Raw genomic sequence first — 22,074 nt, forward strand, 5'->3', positions numbered from 1 at the left:
GCGGGCAGGTTCGAACCGATTCGCAAACCGTCCAAAACTGAATCGCGACCACCCCTAGATCAAACGGAAATTACCGACGTGACATTAAAATTTTGTTTGATTTTTTTTTAACTCTCAAACTATCTTTAAAATATCAATTAAATCCTCAGATTTCATTTTATTTAAGGGTTTAATTGATATTTTGAGAATAGTGTGAGAGTAAAATAAAATTTGGGTGCCATATTAGCACATTTTATTTGATTATAGACATTAATTGACGGTGAGATAGAGTAAAATTAAGTAATTTAGATATAAAATTGATATTATTAAAAAAAAGAGATTGAGTTGATTTTTGAATGATGGTTTAGGTTGGAAAATCCATCATATTTTCTCTAAAAACAAAATAGTGCAAAAAAAAGCTAGTTTATTATCTTTTTTTTTTTTGACTTTCTCTAAAAAGCCGTGTAAAAAAAAAAAACATAAATAAATCAAATAAAACTATACACATTAACTGATACATCAATTAATATATTAACAAATATTGCATAATTTTATTAAATTTAAATATTTATAATTTAAGTAAAATAAATCAATAAATTAACTTTTTTTCATACTCTCCAAAATGGCAAAATTTTCGTTTCTCAAATCGCTGGAGTGAACTGGTTCAAAACAAAAAAAAAGAATCGCTGGAGTGAACCTGCCCCCACTGAACTGACTCACCCGAGTTGCCAAAAACCCTAACTCAGTTAAAAACCCTTGAATCCTTCTCACGTTTCTCTCACTCTCTCTCTCTCTGCACTTCATTTCCCTCGAGGCTTCGATCTGAAGCCCAGAGAGATGAAAATGGGAAGTAGAAGAAGAGGCGGTGGCGGCGGTGATGGTTCGCCGTCGACGGTCTGCGAACGAGTTCTCTGCCGCCGCATCGAGTCCTGCAAGAGCAATCACGCGACCGTCGACGAACTCGTCGCCTACCTCCGCATGAACTTTCCCGAGTATGGTTGACACAAGCTTCAACCTTTCACCAGAACCGTTCAACAGACCCTAGAACACCACATGAAGTCCAAGAAAACCATCAAATCAAGCAGTCTAGGCCGTCCTTCAACATCAAATCACCACGAACACGAAGATAATCATCGTCCCGCTCGTAAGAAGACGAAGAGAATAGATTCGAGGGACGAGAGGCTGCAGCAATTGGAGAATCAGCACATTCGGATGAATCAAAGGGGCCAGTCTACATCTTCATTGGAGTGGGTGTCGGAGTCGGCAGATGGGACAGACGGTGCGGTTTCGACCTTCGAAGATGCGGTTTACGGGCAGAAATTCGAGCCGGAGTTCGATTTGATGAAGTCGATGCTGCGTGATAGGTACAGCGAATCGAAGGACGCCAGTAAATGAAGAATGTGGAATTGGAGGTTGTTAATAATAATAATAAGGCTACCAAGGAGGTTGATTTGTTTGGAGGTGATAGTGGTTTTGGGAAAAGAGATGCAAAAGGTTTTAGTGGTGGTGGTGAGGAGGAGGAGGTGATGGGTAAGGATGGGCTGAGATTTAGGGACTTGGGTGGGATGGAAGGAGTTGTGGAGGAGTTAAAGATGGAGGTGATTGTTCCACTCTACCATCCTCAGTTGCCAAGGTGGCTTGGGGTGAGGTCGATGGCCGGGATTTTGTTGCATGGGCCGCCGGGGTGTGGAAAGACTAAACTGGCTCATGCCATTGCTAATGAGACCGGAGTTCCATTCTTTAAGATTTCAGCTACTGAATTGGTCTCTGGTATTTCAGGTACTAATTGATTTTTTTGCTTTAGTTATTTATGAACTATATAATGTTTTTATATGGAAATGCTAGGTATTTAGTTGTTTGATTGTGTAATGCTGAACCCCCTGTATTTGGATGTGTCATAGGAATGGAGTTAGGCAACAATTGTTAAGCCACCACTTTCCCATTAAATGATTAAAATTATCAAATAATATATATATGTATATATATATTTGTATAATTTAATCTTTGAAGACTCTTATATAATTTAATCTTTGAAGACTCTTACAAGTTACAATCATCCAAAATATTTAAAAGTCATCTAAGTTACACATAAAACATAAGGAAAACATTGTGCATCTAAGTTACAGTCATCCAGAGTTTTTTTTTAAAAAAAACTTGCAGTCATCCAAAACATTGTGCATCCAAATAATAGTATTATAGTCATCCAAAAAGAAGCAAAAAAGCCATTCATTTCCTTGAGCCAAACCATGAGCCATCTAAAATGAAATTATTTAATGAGGAAAATACTAAAGTCTTAAACTTAAAACAAGTAAACATATATTAACAACATTTAACAAAGGGGAAGTATTTTACCAATGATATTAAACTTCAATAAAACTACTCTCTGGACCCGGACTTGGACTTGGACTTGGACTTGGACTTGGGCTTGGGCTTAAACATGAATTTGATTTGGAAATAACTACACATAAAATATAACACAACAAAAACAGGTGGAGTGAAGATAATGAATTTTGAATAATACAAAATAAATGAAATTTAAAACAAAATAAATAATGTATATATTATCCGAATCATATGATTGTTCAAATTCTTTAACATCATCCATTGCTTGTCGAAGGCATTTTGAAATGTTACTTCGGAGCCAATTTTGTGTACAAACAAGAACTTCCACCATCTTGAGAGCAAGTGAATTACGAAATGGATTAAGCATACGACGTCTTGTACTAAAAGCCGACTCAGAAGCAACAGTGAAAACAGGCATTGCCAACACATCTCGTGCTATAAGTGATAATACTTTATACTTTGTTGCATTAACCTCCCACCACTCCAAAATGTCAAATTGAGTATTTTTTCCACCTTTCTCAATATCACCAAAGTATTTGTCCAATTTCGACGTACTCTCACTATTAAAAAATTGCCCCTCAAAAAATGAGTTAAATTGAGAGTTCACAATAGAGTGTGAATCATTTTCATCTATCACCATATCTACTGTTTCATTTACATTGGAGGCATGCACATTTGTTGAATCAAGCGTAGCATAATAATCATACAATTGACTCAAACAAATTTTCACATTGTCTAACATTTTTTTCACTTTAACCATATCTCCACCAAAAATTGTTGAAAAATAAAATTGCAAGTATGTCATTTTTTTTTGAGGATCAAGCACAACCGCAACATACAAAACGAGATTGACTTTATTCCCATTTTTCCAATACTTGTCATACTTTTCTTTCATTTTCTTTGCCATTGAAGACAAAGTAGGATCATTGTCTTTGATTAATTGTCCAATCATATTTTCATTGACAAAAATTTCAGTGTAGAATGTATTTGAAGCAACAAATAAAGATCCAAAAAATCTCTTTGTTGCATTGTAGAACATTCTAAGAAATTTCAAAAATACCCTACAATTATCCCAATCCTCGGCTGTAGGCATCTCTCTCCTCTCACCCCCTTCATTATCTAAAAAGTAGTGTTTATAATTGTAGTACTCCTCACCCATTCTTTGAAAAGTACTCTCAAATTTTTTTGCCACCTCCGACATAAGATTTGTGGAATTCTACCGTGTTGGCACATCTAGGTACAAGAGACTCTTACTCTCAATTTTCAAACTTTCCACATACTTTTTAAAAGTGTCAAGGCGGTTTGGAAAAGATCTCATATACCTCACTACACGACTCACATTCGCTATACGAGACTCAAGATCCTTCAATCCATCACTAACAATGAAATTTAGAATGCGCACAACAGCGCATATGTAAAAATTCATGGCCCAAGACAGTTCCCTTTCACAGTTTTGTAGTTCGTTTCAAGAATCTAATGGTTCGATTATTGGAACTTGCATTATCAACAGTTAAGGTAAAAAGGCCATCAATGTCCCACTCTTTTAAGAGTGCCTAAATTTTTTTATGAAGAGTTTCTCCTTTGTGGTCTTCAACAGTTAAGCAAATTCTACGCCTCTTCACAATTTTTTTCAACCTCTCTCTTTCATTGGTGTATATGTCTACAATGTCCCTAGCAACGGTATATCAAGATGAGATCTTGAACTTAAGTTGCATGACATTACAAAACCTCTTAAAATCAACCCCGTCCACAAATTTAAAGGGCAATTCATCAATTACTATCATTTCGGCAAGATACCTCCTAGCAACTTCTATAGAAAATGACGTAGTCACAACATCAATAATACCCTCCCCACCAACTTCTCTAGGTTGAAATTCCAATGTTTGTTGCCCATGAGTATCCCTATATGGATACTTTGTACAATTTTTCAAATGACTTAACAAATTACTTGTTCCATGGCTCTTAGAGCCTGCCGTATATTCTTTCTTACAATACTTGCACATAGCCCTATCTTTTCCATCAATATCCTTAATCTTTTCAAAATGATCCTAAGCCTTTGATGTTGTTCTCCCACTACTACTAGTTTTGGCTAGGGATGGTCTAGGAGGGGGAGCATTAGGTTGGGTAGAGGAGTTAAAAGAAGATGATTCAGGCTCAACATTAGGACTCACAAAAAATGTTTCTTCGCTTCGAAGATCCATGACCAAAAAATTATTAAATAAACTGCCAAAAACGAATTAAAAATATTCAAAATATGCTTTTGAAATCCAGACACTGTACACAACTTATAAATCATGTTCATACAAATTTGTGATTGTTTGCAAATCTCCACTTAATTGCAGTTCATGAATCTATTAAAACATAAATCACAGTGAAAATAAAAAGAGCAAGTACAAAATATCAAACACAAAATAGAAGCCTAAAAAATGAAAGTGTATATTATTAGCAGAGACCTCAAACACAAGTTCATAACTTTGAAATTGAAGTGAGGTATTCCAAATTTCTCATACCAACATTTTCATTTATATTACACTCATCGCAAGTCCAAACAAATAATGATTTTTGTCCGAGTCAAGAATACAAACATTATTGGAGAACTCAGAAAATTAGAGGAACAACAGATCAATTGTAAAACAACAATCCCATGGTTTGGCTACAAACCCTAATTTGCTCTCTCTCTCTCTCTCTCTCTCTCTCTCCCATCAGAAGGATTTTCCAGCCACACTCCGGCCGGTTAGACTCACCGTGTCTTGTCTAATAGACACCACTGTTTGTCAGAAGAAGAGGAAAGAAGAAGAGGAAAGAAGAAGAGAAGAGGAGGAAAGAAGAAGAGAAAAAGAGAAGAGAAGAGAATACCTCAGTGTAGGTCGCCGTTCAGTGTAGGTCTATTGCTGTTCAGTGTAGATCATTGGTCGGCCGTTCAGTGTAGACCGTTGGACGATGGGTAGGGTTTTTGAGAGAGAGAGAGAGAGTCTGTGTTGTGTTGTGTCTGTCGAAGAATTAGGGTAAATTAAGGGTAAATTAAACTGAGTGAGAATCTTAGAAAGAAAAGGGCTTAGGCGTAAAAAAAAAAAAGAGAGAGATAGTCATGGTCGGGTCGGGTTTGCTGGGTATAATGGCGGATCAACCGCAACCCGACTTGAACCCGCCAAACCATGAAACCTGGGTCCGCATCCTGCCGCCACATGTCACACATCCACCCAATAGTGGTCGGGTTGGGCAGATTTGGCGGGTTAGTGGATTCGCTACACAGCCCTAATGATAACACATGTTTAACTCTGAGGGTAGCCTTGTTGCGCAAGTATTGCCAAATATTACATCTATAATTGGTCCATCCCTTCAATTTCGTTGGATTAATTACTGTTCTTTTTAATGGGCGTGGATTAGATTATTGATAAAAGCTTAGTCTTCTAAGGATAAGAACAAACTGAGTCTTGGCAGCCACTTTATTCAAATAAAGCCTAAGGTAAGGTATGTGTCCAATCCTCCCAACACTTTGATTAATGGGGACAAACACTAATTATGTCATTTGATATCCTTTATCTTGCAACTTGATGTCTATTTTAGGCCTTACTAGTTACTGCAAGCTAATAACTTTCAAGTAGAAAATTTTAGGGCAAACTACACACGTGGTTCCTATACTTTGCCTCATGTCAATTTGGCTTTTGAAGTTTCAGTTGGATCAACTTTGCCCTTTAATTTTGCACATTGTGTTAGTTTAGTCCAATTGATAACATTTGTTAAGAAATTGGAGGATATTAGAAATTTCAAGCACATTAATTTGATTGGGGTAGGGGGCTTATGAGTTATTGGCTAAGGTCCTTGTTAATGGTCGTTAACTGTCTTAAGGAGGTGTTGCCTTCAATAGTGTCTTATTCTTGGAAAATTTTTGTCGGAATTAGGCAAATTTTTGATGTGGCTTTGGTGGGAAATGAGGTGGTAGATTCTAGGCTGATGAGTGGTTTCCTACATCTAACATGCAAATTGGATGTTAAGAAATCATATGATATGATCATGTTAACTGGGAATTTCTCCTTGGAGCATGTGTTTTTGGTCATAGATGAGATCTTGCACCGGATTCTATATCTCTTCAGTTAGATTTCTTCGAGGGGTCTTCACCATGGTGATCCTTTGTTCCCACTTATTTTTTATCTTAATTATGGAGGTGTTTAGTAGGATTGTAGGGAGGGAGGTACAGGGGGCTTCCTTGAAGATTTAGAAATTGGGTAGCTTAATGGATCTACGATGGCAGTTTCCCATCTTCTTTTTGTTGGTGATATCATTATCTTTTGTGGGGTGGAGGCAACACAATTGGACTTTTTTTAGTTTTTGCTATTGTGTTCTGAGACAGTTTTAGTTTTGAAGGTGGGGAAAGTTCCACATGTGGAGGCCTTGACAAGCATTCATAGGTGTAAGGTTGAGATTTCACCTGTTATTTATTTTGGTCTCCCACTTGGATACTCTTTCAAGGCGGGAGTGGCTTGGGATATGGTTTCAGATATGCCTTCCAAATTGGAAGAGGCATTACTTTCTAGAGGTGCTAGATTGACTCTTATTAAGAGTATTTTGGCCATACTCCAAACCTATTTCATTTTCATATATTTGTTTACTATCCTAGTTTTTGTGGCTAATTAAGCCTCGTTTGGGAAGTGTGTATTTTAGCCTAAAAGCCAAAAAGTCAACAAATTATACAAAAAGTCAAATTTCTCTCTCTACTTTTTGCACCTTATTTTTAAATTTTTTTTTTTTGTAAAAAGCTAAAAAATATTTCAAACGTACTAGTTTTTTTTTTATCTCGTATTTTTGCCAAAAAGTCAAAAAATTACTAAAATAGCTGGATCCCAAACAATGCCTTAATTGCAGAAGTTGCAACGTGATTTTCTTTCGGGAGGGATGGGGGAAGAGTTTAAATTCCACTTGTTTGATTGCAACACAATTTATTTTCGGGTTAGGGAAGGGGGCTTGGCCATCCGCATGCTTGTTGTCTTTAAACTTTAATCAAGCTTAGTTCAGGATGTGGTTGTGGAGGTTTACGTGCGACTAGGAGATATATTGGCAGAGAGCAGTGGAGTATAAATATGAGGTGTGGAGGATGAGGTCTTGGACCAAATTCTATATGTCATCGGTTAGACTTTTTTCGAGGGGTTTTCACCTTGTTGATTCTTTGTCCCTCATTCTTTTTTACCTTAATTATGGAAGTGTTTAGTAGGATGGTAGAGGAGGAGGTATAGGGGGCGGGGTTTGCAGGTTTAGAAATGGGGCAGTTCAATGGATTATCATGGCAGTTTCCCATCTTTTTGCTGGCGACACCATTTTCTTGTGGGTGGAGGCACAACAATTGGACTTTCTCCGGTTTGTGCTATTGTGTTCTCAGACAACTTTAGTTTTGGAGGTGAATTATTGCTATTGTTGGGAAAGTTCACATATTGGAGGCCTTGGCAAGCATTCTTAGGCGTAACGTTGAGCTTTTATCTGTTATTGTTTGGGTCTCCCGCTTGGGTCTCCCGCTTGGATTCTCTTTCAAGGTGAGTGTGGTTTGGGATATGGTGGTCAATACATTTACAAATATATATATATATATATATATATAAAAGAAGAAGATCTTGATAGATTTCAGAAACGGCTTATAGGTTGGAAAAGGCAATAACTTTCTAAAGGTGCCAGGCTTGCTATGATTAAGAGTATTCTGGCCATCCTCCCTACCTATTTCAGGTATTTGTTTACTATTCCAGTTTTTGTGGTGAAGCAGTTGGAGAACTTGCAACATGATTTTCTATGGGGATGAATGGGGAAGAGTTTGAATGCCACTTGGTTGATTGGAACACAATTTATTTTCTGGTTAGGGAATGGAGCTTGGCCATTCGCATGCTTGCTATCCTATCAAACTTTGTTAAGGATTTGCGGAGGTTTACTTGTTGGGAGAGATATTGGGGGTGGGTTGGGATAATGAGGTTTTGCTACCTTACGGTGTGGATTTATAGAAAGGCAACTGCAAGGGATAGGATCCTTTCTCTTGTCAGCTAGGAAGCACATGTTCGGGTGTAGGTACATAATGGGACATGTCGATACAGCCCCAAAAAAAAAAAAAAAAAAAAAGTAGAGTACAGGTATGGTCTAGTACGTCCATAAATTTATTTTTATTTTTATTTTATTTTGTTTTTTAAATAATTTGTACTAGTACAATACATATCATAATTAAAAATCAAACGTGAAAAAATAATTAAAGTATTTTTGTAATGGTCAGAAAATGATTCTAAGTATTTTTTATTTTTTCAATAAATGTAAAAATATTCTATATTTAATTTTTTTTATAAAAATATGCACTCTAATTATTCTAGTATCCCTTTTAAAAAAAAAATTATATTTCTACCCCAAAGTACTCATAGAAGTACCCGCACTGTATGCAAGGCGTACTCGTCCCGCACCCATGCTGTACCCAAAGTATCTCACCTATCGGATATGTATTTTGCATACCCAGACATGTTAGGCAACTTATTTTCTCTTGGAAAGGTGTTCATGCAAGGAGGAGATGGAGGAGGGCTTGGTGCTCTACGGCCCCTGATTATATAGAAGATCATTTGATGGTAGAGACCAACCAATTTTTTGGTTTAAGAGTTTATTTTTGTCTATATTGTATAGTTGGTGGCGGTTTACCCATACTCGAATCAATTTTTAGAGACACTTAAGTCGGCATTTGGTGTATAGTTGTTTTGTCTTTTCTTTGTATACGGGCTGCACACCTTGGTGTAATTCTTATACAAAAAGGGATTGGATAGCCACATGTTCTTATTGATGCTTATTGGGTTGCAATTGCTTGGAAGCCACCTTCAATAGAAACGATCAAATTCTATCTCAATGGGTACTTTTGAAATCCTAAGGATATTGATATTTGCGCTCTACCATGAAGGTTTTTTTTTTTTTTTGAAAATGTATTGCTGCTTATTGGTTGTGTTGATCTGTTTGAGATTTATATGCCCTTGTTTATGGTTGTGAATGTCAAAGCGAGTGTTGAAAGTCCTAGTGGTAGAGGATACTCTTCTACAATTGCTTTGTGGTTTACTTTGGCTGGTGATGCTAGTTGGAAGCATTGATACTATTTGGAGCACATCAGTACCTTGCCACATTAGTTAGTAAACATGGGGTGCAAGCCTAAAGTCACAATTTTAGAAATCTTCAATGTCCTTTGTTATAGTAGTGTTGCCTTCTCTATTTGATGGGGGTTATTTGGACAAGTGCCCTTTAGATTTTCTCTTGGGCATTTTTGGACCATGGGGTTCATTTTCCTTGTTAACATAGTGTTCTGGTTCTAAAGAAGAGATGAAAATTGTGAAACTAGGCAATACCAAGGTGTCATCTTCTGCAGAAAAGATATGCAAAAAAATTAAGGTCTGGTGTGTCATTTATTTATTTTTTATTGTTTTCCCATTCCCTGCCTTCCTGTTTAGCCATTTGTCTCATTATTACATCTTATTTCTAAGGTTGTTAAGATCGGGATCCTACACAAGATCGTTTAGGGGGTCTGTCGGATCGGATCGTAGGATCGGATCGAGGATTGTAAGATCCCGGTAAAATGATAAAAAAAATGCAATAATTTTTATATGGCTAAATAATACTATCAAAATATATATAGAATAAGCCCCCAAAAAAAAGAAATATAGCATTTCAATGTAGCATTCAAACATTTTTTTTCAAAAAAAGAAGTCAATGCCGTGTTCCCAACCAGGATCAGATCTGTGACCAACAACATTTTTCCTCTTCCTCCCTCTTTCTGAACTAGAGGCCGACATTCCTGCAATTGCAAATTGTATACATTAAAAGAAATTCCAAGCCCATGTAAAAATGATTTAATTTCCATTCCCAGGAGCTAATGAAGACATCAGTAGCATTATAATTTATAGCATTGCAGGCAGCAAAGAAGAACAAGGAAAATTGAAGAAGAAAAAAAGAAAACAAAAAAGAGAAACAGAACCACAATGAGAGCTAATGAAAACAACATTAGCATTACAATTTATAGCATTGCAGGCAGCAAAGAAGAACAAGGAAAATAGAAGAAGAAAAAAAGAAAAGAAAAAAGAGAAACAGAATTACAATGATAGCAAAAAAAATGTATATTTACAGTCTTACAAATGTTGAAATTGGGTAAAATTGTGAGTCATTGAGAAAGAGTCACTAGATCATTTATTAAGGACTATAAGGCACATGATAATCTTGAATTAAAATAATGTGCAGGGTCATTGATGTGCAAGTTCATGTGAAAGACCTAGCATTGAGACAGACAGATAGGATGTAAACAAATGGTTCATGCTTTGCATACCTTACCTGTTAGAGAACCTAAGGGAACAAAAAAGACAACAATTAATTTATATTTTAGGTGACTTTTAAAATAATCTGTATTGCCTTACAGAGCAAATATATATATATATATATATAATATAATTTATATATAAGAGAAACATCCAGAAATATATATATATATATATATATATATAATATATTATACAGAAACAAAAATAAATTTAAAAAAAAAAAAAAAAACCGAACAGGTGATTCAGTTCAGTGAAGAAAGAAGCAAAGATCAATGAAGAAAAAAGAGCTGTTGAGCAGAACAGCAGAGGAAGAACAGCCTACAGCGAAGAAAAAGAAAAAAAAGAGAGCAGCAGACAGTCTGAACAGCAGCGAAGAAGAGAGAGGAAGAAGGAGGAGGAGAAGAAGAAGAAGAAGAAGAAGAAGAAGAAGAAGCAGTGTACCTGGAGTCGCAGGCTCGTAGCAGGTTAGGCTTCTCTGTTTGATGTTGAATCTCTTTTTCCCCAATTCGTATTTGCCCTAATCGCAGTAGGTGAGACTTCTGTTGCTTTGCTTCTCTACTTCTCTCACTTTTGCTCCTAATTTTGCTTTTAAGTGGCCAAAAAAATCCTTCAAATCTGGATCGCATGGAGTCGCGATCCAGATGCGATCCTAACGATCCCAACGATCCCACCACAATCCTGATCTGGGGTCGATCCAAAGTACGAGTCGGATCGAATGGTGTATATTGTGTCGTAGGATCGTACGATCCTGCGATCCGGATCGCGATCTTGACAACCTTGCTTATTTCATTGGGTTGCCCCTTTTATTACATCTTATTTCAGATTCTTTTGAAATGTTCTGGTTTTAAATGCATTGCTGTTAAGTTATAGATGTATATTTGCCTCAGCCGGAATACCTTCCATCCCCTGCCGTCCTTGTTTACGTAGTGTTCTAGTTCACATAATCTTCTAATCAATGAGGCATCATTTCAATTGTAAAATTGTATAATGGCACAGCATGTGCTGAAGCCCAATCAAATTAAAATTTTGAACTATTTGCTTTTTAATGCTACCAACTTTTGGATGCTGTTTTTTGCTCTACATGGAATTGATACCGTAGTGAAGAGCTACCGTGAGGAACTCCATTTGAACAATATTGATTTTGACATTTTACCTCTTGAACTTATTATGCATTTCTTTGGAAATTAAAGCTAACAGTCTTTCACAATTTTAATACTGATATAACTTTTCCCGACGAAGCTTGTTTTGAGCCAAAACCCAACCTTTTTATTTGTTCGACTAAATCATTTATTGGTTTTCCTTCTTTCCTGGGGTCGGCATCATGATAGAGAAGCTTTCGAATGCTTATCATTTCAGGTGCATCGGAAGAAAACATTCGGGAACTTTTTGCGAAAGCATATAGGACAGCACCGTCTATTGTATTTATTGATGAGATTGATGCAATTGCTTCAAAAAGGGAGAATTTACGGAGGGAAATGGAGAGAAGGATTGTGACTCAGTTGATGACTTGCATGGATGAATCACACAGGCTTGTACAACCGGTTGATGTTGATCCAAATGCAGAAAGTTCCAATAGCAGACTTGGCTATGTTATGGTAATTGGAGCTACCAACAGGCCTGATGTTGTTGATCCTGCATTAAGGAGGCCTGGACGATTTGATCGGGAGATTGTTTTGGGTGTTCTAGATGAAAATGCTTTCTGTTCTTACACGCAATCTCAGACTTGAGGGTGGTTTTGATCTTCTGAAAATAGCCAGGTCCACGCCAGGGTTTGTTGGAGCAGACTTGGCAGCCCTAGCTAACAAGGCTGGTAACTTTGCTGCGAAGAGAATTATTGACAGAAGAAAGTCTGAGCAATCTAGAGAACCCATAGATGAGGATCATATTGAAGATTGGTGGAGGCTTCCATGGTTGCCTCAAGAGATGGAAAACCTTAGCATCACCATGGCTGATTTCGAGGTACCTGGAGACAGAACACTGTTATCTATGCAAAATTTTATGATTCTATTTTAAATGAATACTGTCTACACGGTATCTTACTTATTCGAATTGTAATAAACTTGGGATTTTATCATTGCTTGTTCTGGATGCATGCCTGTACACATTTATCACTTGTGATTTTATCGTTGTTTGTTCTGCATACATGCCTGTACTCATATATCACTTCTGATTTTGTCATGCTTGTTCTGCATATGTGCATGTACTCATATTATGTGATATATGAGTATGGGAGATCGAGTTTGCTTCTGGCAAGATCGGTGGTGTGGGGGCATCACTATGGCTCCATGTTTCCTTTGATTTATGCTATTGCTGCTGATGGAGAGGAGTTGGTTGCTTCAGTTAGGGTGAAGCCAGGGGAAGCAGTGGTTTGGAATGTTCGTCTTCGCTGTGATATACAAGATTGGGAGCTCAACCAATTGGTGGATCTTCTTGGCTTTTTGTATGGATTGCAGAATGGGGGGGATGGAATGGATTCTTTAGTATGGGATGTCCGGGGCTCTAGGGGTGTTTTCTTAGTGTCCTCTTTTTATGGGGCGCTAGCAGGGGGAGTTGGTGGTGTGTTTCCTTGGAAATGTATTTGGGCAACAGGTTGCCCTTCCTAGGTTGCTTTCTTTGTTTGGATAGCTGCTTTGGATCGTATCTTCACCATTGATAATTTGATTCGGCGGCGGCATGTGTCGGTCAATTGGTGTTGTATGGATGCGAAAATGGTGGATCATTTGCTTCTTCATTGCCCGGTCGCGTCCAGCCTTTGGACTTTTCTTGTTGCTTTGTTTGGTGTAGTGTGGGTGCAATCAGGGTCTTTACTGGGAGTGTTACAGAGTTGGGGTGGGGCTAGGGTGGGGAAGCGGCGCCGGAAGGCTTGGGTTCTTGCTTCCCATTGTTTGCTTTGGTTGGCATGGTTAGAACGGAATAGGCGTGTGTTTCAGGATGAGTGTCATTCTGTTTCCTGGCTAGAGAGTAGGTTGTTGATGGTGTTGGGTAACGGGTACAGTCGACCCCAATGTTTTGGTCTTTGTAGATTTTGTGGAGGATTTGATAAGTTAGTTTTGTTTAGCCCTGTGGTGGGTTGCATTTTTGTATTCTTTGCATCACGTTGATGCTTTCTAATAAAGTTTGATTATTTATCAAAAACTATTATGTGATATATGAGAACATTTTTGTCTCATCCTTTCCACCCTTAACAGCATTATCCTCTGGAAATCGTACCTTATTCTTTTTGATAATTGAGCTACCTAAATAGTAATTAATTTATATTGTTTTGCAGTTCGGTATGTGTGTGCTCCCTTGACTCAATTCTCTAATCTTAATTTGCATGCAGCTGAACATATAAAAGTGGTTGATGTTTTTATAATGGTTTTGTGACCAGTAACTTTGTATCATTTTTCATACCTAAAGCCCAGTTTGCCTACTCATGTTATTGCCAATACTTATTGCCGGTTTTAAAAGTTGTTTTATGATTGATTTACTTATACCATGGTGCATATAACCTTTTTACATGTTATCTGCAGGAAGCAGCTAAATTGGTTCAACCCTCTTCTAGAAGAGAAGGGTTATCTGCCATTCCTAATGTAAAATGAGAAGATGTTGGGGGCCTCCATTTGATAAGGCAGGAGTTTGACTGTTACATAGTTATGCGTATAAAATATCCCGAGGATTATGAGGTAATTTTTACATCTGAATCTCATTATTTAATTAAAATAAGGCATTACAAAGGGATATCAAAAGAATTGGGTAGAGTCTTCGCCCCATAGCTGTTCTTTTTAAAATCTCTCTCTCTCTCTCTCTCTCTCTCTCTCTCTCTCTCTCTCTCTCGCGAACGTTTCTAGTCTAATGGTTGACTAAATTGGGCAAACCATGGATTCCAGTCGGAACTCCTGAATTTATTATCCTGAAGTGCTGCTTTTCAAGTTGGTCCATGTGCTGTGAGCCGAGCTTCCATATTCGAATGGCAGCATTTATTATGTATATATATATGTTTATGCTTTGATTCTAACTAAATGGTTAAAAATGCTAGTTCTATCTCTGTCACTTAATGGAGATCCCTAGTGATTTTGGTCAGACTTGTTATGAAACTGATGAGTGCTGGAACAGCTTACACATATATATGCATATGTATGTTAGTGTTATTATAAACTGGGTAAAAAGCAATCCCATCTCCTTGTTCATTGTGGGGTTGCATGGGATTTGTTGACGTTGACTGTTGTTTGTTTGGGTGTTCCCTAAGGAGATGGTGGACCTCCTTTTTGCTTGTAAGGGAGTGTGGATAGGGGGGAGAAGGATCCTTGGGATTTAGTCTCTTTGACTCTTATGTGGATAGTTTGGGGAGAAAAGAATAGGCTAAGCTTCAATTTTGATTTTAAAGAATTGATTGCTTTCCATTTTGTATAGTTGGTTTTCTGGTTCGGTTAACCTGTCTTTGAATCAATTTTTGGACTTCGCAGAGGCCTTTGAATAGGCATTTTGATTTAGATGCAAAAAGGCATTTTGATGTATAGATGATATAGCCTTTTTGTACATGGGTTGCACCACCGAGGTGCCTCTTTTTAATCAGGAATATGAAAATTTCTATCCTGTTTATATAGATATTTCATTTCATCTCATCTCAACCTGTTGACTTCCCATATGTGGTTTTTTCTCATATATAAACACCTTAACATTTTTATTTCCATCTTTTGCTAATATATAAATTTGCAGTGTCATAAGCTATCACTTATATATTTATTCCTACCCCTTTAATTGTACTCAATAATAATAGCCATCTTGCTGCTTGTTATATGTATACACCAACAAATATGGAGCGCTCCTCCCTTCACATAAATATATACATGTGCAAACTGTATGTATACTCATATTCTTACATTTATATTTATTCCTATGATAATTTTTAAATATAAGAAAATAAAATTTAGACTCATTTTCAAAGGCAGAACATTATTTTGTTGCATCAATAGTTTTCTTTCTATTAAACATACTGCTATTTTTAATTTGTCCCTGGATGTATAGTTTATAGGTTTTGGGCTTCTAATGTACAAGGTTTGCTCCCCCTTTTGGTGCTTGTTTATATTCCTTGTAGAATAATATAAATCAACCAGCATTCTAATAAATATATTTTTTATTATTTTAAATTTTCTGTCAATCACAGGCATCCATGGTCTTGTTTTTGCTTACTAATGTTTCAAATTACTGCTCATTCTATTAAAGTATATTTGCTTAGCCAAATAAAGAAAGATATTATATATGGCATCAACAAACATCTAGATATTGCTTTAATTTGCTTATCTACTATATATAAAGTTAACAACCCACTTAATCTCCTAAAGCTTCTTCTCTCTTTTTGCCAAGTGGATTTTTTTCTATTGAAAACAAAAAATTAAATGGTAAGGTGAATAAGACTTGAACCTAAGACCATTGGTCTTCTCAATAACAATTTTACCACTTGAGTAACACACAATACATGTTTTTAATTCAAAATCAAATTTTATATTTTACAAATTTAACAGCACACCCATTGGGTGGGCACACACTTGCTAGTATATTATATGCAGACAGTTATGGAGTGTCATTTTAATGTATATTTGTTGTATCATTGTTTATTGTTGGGTTCTTGTAGCCTAAAATTCAATTTGCTTCTTTGCTACTGTCTATTACAGTATAGAAAGTGAGACATGCCTTCTACATTTCAGGGCAGTTATGAGGCCATAATTTTCATATTTGCACAACATTTCCTTGATATGTTTAGTTTAAACAGCACCAATTGACAAGATTTTGGCAAAATTGTAATTCGATATGTACTGAGTCTACAGACAGACCCATGTTTGGAGTGATTTCCCACTTCCTGCCAAAATATGGAAATTAATTATTTTGGTGTCCTCCATTTGGTAGAGGTTTGCTTATGTGCACGCGTGCGTCGCTGTTGTGATCCTCCAGTTATACCAAATCACTCAATCATTATGTTTTTTTACTCTTTAGAATCTTCTTAGGCTTCTTCTGCGTATCAGCATCATATGAAGGAATTTGTGGTTTCAACATTGTAAGATTTGTGTCCAACACTGTGGATGTAGGTGGACGGAGTCATTCACAAAAGCACTTTATGTATAAATTATTATTTTTTTACTCAACCTGTTTGCAGTGGGAGGGGCAGGGGGAAGAGGGTCCCACAGGATTAGAATTCAAGCCAACTATGTAACATTGTTATTTATGGTATGAGAGTTTAACAAGGAGGTCTCTCTTCTTCTTCTTCTTCTTCTTCTTCTTCTTTTTTTTTTTTTTTTTTTTTTTTTCCAGTAATGATCTGCAAATTGGGTTTTGATACTTTTTTTCTGAATCATTTTCAGCGTGCTCCTGAATTGAACTTGACTATGAATAGATGATTTTTTTGGGGGGTTTGGGTGGTAGTACTAGTAAAAAAAAGGTGTACCTTTGGCATTGGCCTTAAGGAGTACTGTTTGTGTATCAACAATAATTATCCATGTTCTTAACTTGGTTTTGGAACTCTTGCTTCAACTTTTGTAGGTGGATGCTTTGACTACAAAGCGTGGCAAAGAAGGGGGGCTGGGTTGTTGAGCGGCTCCTGAACCAGGTCTAATAAATTACAATTTCAGTTTCTGAACTCAGTCATTCACATATACTTGTCTTATGTCTCCTTGGTTTGGTGCAATTCTCTGGTCATTATGATTTGGTATTGCTTCAATAAATAGTGGTTTCACTTTGTTTTGGTTCAGTCCCAGTTTAAGGAGTTCGGTAAACCGAACCAAATCAAAAGTCAATGGTATATATATGTGTTTGTCACAGAGACATATGTAATGACTCAATTTCTATACATGGAGTCATATCCTACTAAAAATAGGTAATTTATTGTGTTTCAGGTTACTGCTTTATGCTTCTTCGTTCAAGTTTGATAACATTTATTTTTTTATACCAGTGCTTATTATAAAATGCTTGGGTGACCTGAAAAGAAAATATTTCACAAAGTGCCTTTTAATTTTCATAATCTTTATTTTCAAACTGTTTCAATTGGGATTTGTGCAATAATAAGAGAAAAAAGAAGAGAGAGAGAGAGAACTGCACATGGATTGATTCTTGCTTGGTTTGTGGATGGTTTTTGGATCAGAAAATGAGAATTGAACCTACTATGATATAGTTTAAGGTGGAGGGTAAGCTGAACCAAATGGACGTTGAACCCTAATTCTACTATGTTGAAACTCCATTACGAGATGTCTTATTACTTATTGCAGCTACTGGTAGAGCTGGATGGTGCAGAGCAGCGACAGGGTGTTTATGTCATTGGTGCTAAAAATAGGTGAACTGATTGTCTCTCTTTTCTTGAAGTTTGCTTCTATGACGCTATTAATGTTGTTTTGTGTCTGTAAATTTATCATCTATGATTTTGCTAAAATATGTGCCAGACCTGTGGTGATGGACCGCGCTGTCTTATGGCCTGGAAGGTTTGGGAAACTCCTGTATGTCCCTCTCCCGAGTCCAGATGAGCGGGGGTTGATCTTAAAAGCTCTTTCTAGGAAAAAGCCTATAGATGCCAGTGTGGATTTAATTGCCATTGGGAGGGATGAAGCTTGTGAAAACCTTAGTGGAGCTGATCTTTCTGCACTGGTTTGACTCTTTTTGAACTTCTGTTTGCATAATTTGTTTCTGTAATTCTCTCTCTCTCTCTCTCTCTCTCTCTCTCTCACACACACACACACACACACAGTGACAGTACTAGGATGCAACTTGGGCAGGTTGACAGGTTATCTAGGATCAACTTACTCGAGCTGTACTGAGAGTTGCCCAATCCCGGCTTGCAATCCGAGATTGTCTGCTCATGCTCATGCCAAGCTTGGCTTGTGGTTGGGCTTTTCCTAACTGCGTATGGTTTGTTTTTGTAATGAAGCAGTCATGGCTGCACTCGAAGAGAAACTGATTGCCCGAAGTGGTAGTTCAGATGCCATCGCCTAGGTATGTCATTGATGTGTACTAGGTAAGTGTAAATTCACCCTCACCTCAAGAGTTAATTTTGGGGTTGAGTGCTATCTAAGGCCATCTAACATGATATTAGAGATCAGGCTGGAGGAGGTCTTTTGGTTCAAGCCTCTCCATTTGCATTCAATCTGTCTTCTAAGGAACAAAAGTGCCGAAAACACCATGTACCATGTTTTCGTATATGTATATATTTTTTATAACATCTCACCCCTACTATAATTATTTTTAATTCCGCCCTCCTCCCCCCTATTTGTAGTTATTTCTTCTAATTATTTACTTAATTTTATGTATGCATGTGTGTAGGTTCTCATTTCAGCGGCTGGGCAGCTGTCAAAGCCTTTCACTTCTGCCATCCTTTATGGCAACAGCAACAATTTTGATTTTAAGACAGTCTTTCGGTCTGGAGGGTTCCCTTCTACCCATTCCTCCGTAATGAATACTTTGTCACCACGTATTCATTCCTCTGTAATTAATTTTGATTTGTCAGTTGCAGTAACAATATCATGGTTCATTTCGTTTTCAATAGAATTTCCTATAATTTATAGTCTTCTCCAATTGTGACAGGCAGCTGTGGCCACCGCGATGTCCCTTGGCTTTGAATGGTGGGTAAAATTGGTAAAATGCTGCATTTAAGGTGGATGTTTGGAGATTCTGTGATGTTTGCAGATTCTGTATTTTTTTAACATTTGAAAGTGCATGTTGATTGGTTTGGTGTGGGTGGGTGAGCAAGTTGCTGATATATTTCTCGAGGAGGTTTAATATCTACTGTTGTTCTTATGATTGCAGAGGTCTTTCGGACGCAGTTTTTGGTTTAGCAGTTGTTTATGCTAGCCTTATCATGTATGACGCTCAGGTATACATGTAGTGTGTTTTTTCTATTTTATTCTCATCTCATATAGACTTATGCAGATCTCCTACTTCAGAAGGAAAAGTGTTTTATATTCATGAATCACAACATTGCATTGATGCAATTCAGTTTGGCTGCTTGGTTTACCAAAATCTGGGCACAAACCTACTTGTGTCACATAAAATTTTATCTAATACATTTTGAGCAGGCTCTGGAAAAAATCTCTCCATCTGTCTCAAGCAAGGTATGAGTTAATAATGATTTTAGCAGTCTCTTTGTATGCGAAAACATGCATGTATGTTGGCCTTAATCAGCTCAGTTATATTTATTTATTTATTTATTTTCCTCCCTCCACCTAATTTATGAACTTGTTTGGGGTGCAGCAAAAACAATACTACCAACTTTTGTCAGCAAGCTTCAAAGCAGTGCGAGAGTAGACTTGGGAAAATGGACTATTTGTTGATAGTTTTTGAGATAATCTGATTTTTTTTTTTAATTTATATTTTTTATAATCAATTTTGTAGATATTGTGGATTGATTTCTAGTTGCTACTATGCGTGAGATTGCAACAAATAATCTCGAGATAACTTATCTGGCCTGAATATAGTTTTCATCCCTATGTTAGGGAAAGATTTTGTAGTAGTGAAGAATGATGTATTTGGCTGACATGGTACACCATCATTCATAAAGAAGGTTTATTCTCATTATTTGGCTTACATGGATAATTCAATTTTCAGAATTTACTATTTTGGTTTTTGGGAGGTTGGTAAATGGAAAAAAAATGTACAGATTGAATTGAACTGTGCCAAATTCAAATAGTGCAATACTTGAACTCCGGATTTTATGTTCTAGTTTTGTTATGAAGATAGTTGAAACAGCCTAAGCTATTTGTTGGTTTACCAAAAGGGGTTGTGTATTATAGATTTTTTCTATAGAATTTCTCATGTATATATATACATGCATATATACATTGTACATTTCTGTTGAGTGCCAAAGGAAATTACCCAAAACGAGACTGAGGCTTACATTAAAGTTTTTAGCTGGTTCATGGTCCTGGTGAACAGCCCTGGAGCTTTTGGAAAACAATATATTATCAGAAATGGTGGCCGGCGGTGGGTGACTGCCCAGACGTCACAGGGTGGTTAAAGGGTGGAAGTTGGCCTAAGGCTTGCCCGAGGGTTGCCAAAGCTTGCTGGAGGTCACAAGGTGATTAGAGGGTAGCTGGAAGGTGGCTTAAGGCTGCCAGAGGGTGGCAGAGGTGGGTGGTGGCCGGTAGTGGTGAGGGTGGGGGAGGAGAGTGAACTTATTTTGAAAATAAAAAGTATATATATCATAAAAAAATAAAAATAAAACTGAAAATGGAAATTGAAACTTGTTTAGTACTCCCTTGTTTTCAAGTTGTTTTTTTGATCCCGAAAAGGAGAATTAAAAAATATATATTTTTAAGTTCTCATTTTTTATGTCGAATAAACAATTTGAGGTATGGTCTACCTTTAAATATTAATATGATTTTATCAAAAGAAAAAAAAAAACCTCAAAGTTGTGGGTAATTGGGTCCAAATCTGAGTTCAGTTTATTATATTTAGGGTAGGCTTAGGCAAATAAATTTATTAAACGTAAGTGTGAAGTTTCATCCTTACAATTTAGAGTAATATTAGGCATCATGCAAAAAATATCATAAAATGTTTCATGAAATTTTTTCGTCATTTGATTAGTATGTGATGTTTTATAGTATGTGGGATAGAGAAAATCCTTCAATTAAACACTGTAAAATACACAAATCTCATTGAGCCAAAACTCATTCAAGGGCCACTCCAAAACTCGTACCCCTTCATATCTACAATATATACTCAGATATGTGATATTAACTTCATCATTGCATATATATATATATATATATATTCAAATCAACAATTTCATGCAAAATTTTGAGTGAAGAGAGAGAAGATCAAAGTGAGCAAGCTGGCCTTGAAGATAATACAAATAAACATAAGCAATACTATAATAAAAAAGAATGACACTTACCAGCAATGGAAGCCAAAAGAACACTGCCATAATTTGAAGTTTGATTTTGCACCTAATAGAAAAAGCAGTTGCCTATAACTTGTTTTCTTTTTAAAGTTTTGTTGGATGTTTGAATATTAATAGGCTATTATAATTCATATTGAATGTGTGGTAGATTAGTAAGGAATTTTTTAAATTATTTTCATGAATATTGACATACTCCTATATATTAGGAAAAATGGATTTAAACACAAACAATTCAAAATAATTTTACTTTTATGAAGGTACAAGTGAGCTTGTGTCTGGTGAAAGTGAAATATGTGGTATGGGATGCACTTCTCACATTGCTCTGACTTACATTTCCATATAAGTGCAATTACTTTAAGTTATTCACACTTTAATGTATTTCTTCTATTCTATATATTATCGTTTTGGGTGTTGATATTTAAATAAGTTACCCTTATGAGCTCGTTTGTTTGGCCGCGTGAAGGATGCGAAAGGATTGTGTATGATGTGGGGTCACCAATGGCATGTTTGGTATAGTAGCTCGGGTTTAGATCCGACCTTTTTATATTCTTTGATCCAGAATCCGGTACTTATTGTTGTTGTTTGTAC

General features: G+C 36.6%; 1 pseudogene across 1 annotated transcript; it reads left to right on the forward strand.

Moving 5' to 3' along the window:
* The first annotated feature begins 616 nt into the window (after positions 1–616).
* Positions 617–20,159, forward strand: LOC114278316 (cell division control protein 48 homolog C-like; annotated as a pseudogene). The gene is made up of 8 exons (XR_014358409.1): positions 617–1,758; positions 11,985–12,587; positions 14,141–14,293; positions 17,145–17,211; positions 17,867–17,931; positions 18,038–18,239; positions 18,912–19,699; positions 19,839–20,159. The product of XR_014358409.1 is annotated as a cell division control protein 48 homolog C-like (transcript).
* Positions 20,160–22,074: the final 1,915 nt, after the last annotated feature.

This window comes from Camellia sinensis, chromosome 2 (genome assembly GCF_055761805.1).
Source record: "Camellia sinensis isolate YWXY chromosome 2, ASM5576180v1, whole genome shotgun sequence".
NCBI classification, from domain to species: Eukaryota; Viridiplantae; Streptophyta; class Magnoliopsida; order Ericales; family Theaceae; genus Camellia; species Camellia sinensis.